Source organism: Cynoglossus semilaevis, chromosome 1, assembly GCF_000523025.1.
Source record: "Cynoglossus semilaevis isolate Cse_v1.0 chromosome 1, Cse_v1.0, whole genome shotgun sequence".
Classification (NCBI taxonomy): domain Eukaryota; kingdom Metazoa; phylum Chordata; class Actinopteri; order Pleuronectiformes; family Cynoglossidae; genus Cynoglossus; species Cynoglossus semilaevis.
Genome location: NC_024307.1, coordinates 2,441,776 through 2,442,687, shown reverse-complemented (window position 1 = coordinate 2,442,687; position 912 = coordinate 2,441,776). Strand labels below are relative to the sequence as shown.

At 47.3% G+C, this 912-nt stretch overlaps 1 protein-coding gene across 1 annotated transcript in view; it reads right to left on the bottom strand.

Annotated features, from left to right (window-relative positions):
* runx3 (RUNX family transcription factor 3) overlaps positions 1-912 on the bottom strand; it is a 34,539-nt gene that overhangs the window by 15,941 nt on the left and 17,686 nt on the right. The window lies entirely within an intron of this gene.

Here is a 912-nt window from a genome sequence, read left to right as displayed (position 1 = left end):
GGGGGGGTGAAAGACCCCGTGTTCTCCACAGTCAGCTGTCAGATATGTTCGTACTGGTGAATCAACGCTGGCTTAGCTGAGCACAAGGCCAAACACTGGTGAGCTGCTGTGATACACACTGATAAAGACACACACACACACACACACACACACACACACACACACACGAGCCCGTACTCCCAAACAAGTCCTCCTGTACTCAGCAACAAACTGATACAGAGGTAATAAGGTTCATTAGTCTGTACGACACACACACACACACACACACACACACACACACACACACACACACACACGTAGTACAGAGGTGTAGTACTGAGGTGTAGTACTGCAGTACTCCTCACACTTCACGACCAAAACAGAACCATCAGCACCAGAGGTTTGACTTTTTTGGGCTTCAAACCCATGACCTCTCAGCTGTCATTCCTCAAACCTCCTGCAGGGGTCCACCACCCAGTCGTTGTTGTTGTTGTTGTTGTTGTTTTTTTAAAGCCGGCTCTAAGTGAGAACGGAGGTCAAGTTTTATTACAGCTGACCTCTCACATTAACTACGACAGTGGTTCTCAAACTGTGGTACGCGTACCACCGGTGGTACACGAGCGCTCTCTAGTGGTCTAGTGGGAAAATTTATATTTTCACCTTTACATTTTCAATTGAATCTAAACATAAACATCTTTATGAACATTTATAAACACCTCAGCTGTGGTGGAAGCTAACAGTGACGGCCTCTGCTGCTGCTGCTAATGTTGGTCGTCCTGCTGGAGCTCAGAGAGGTCAGTCTTTGTGGTCTACGTTGGAGTGAACAGTCACTGAAGTCCTGCACCAACAGCAGCTCAGCGTTAGAAAATAAATCTACTTTTTTTTAAAGAAACAACCTATGGATCTTACCGCCCCCCTCCTCCCCCCGCCCTG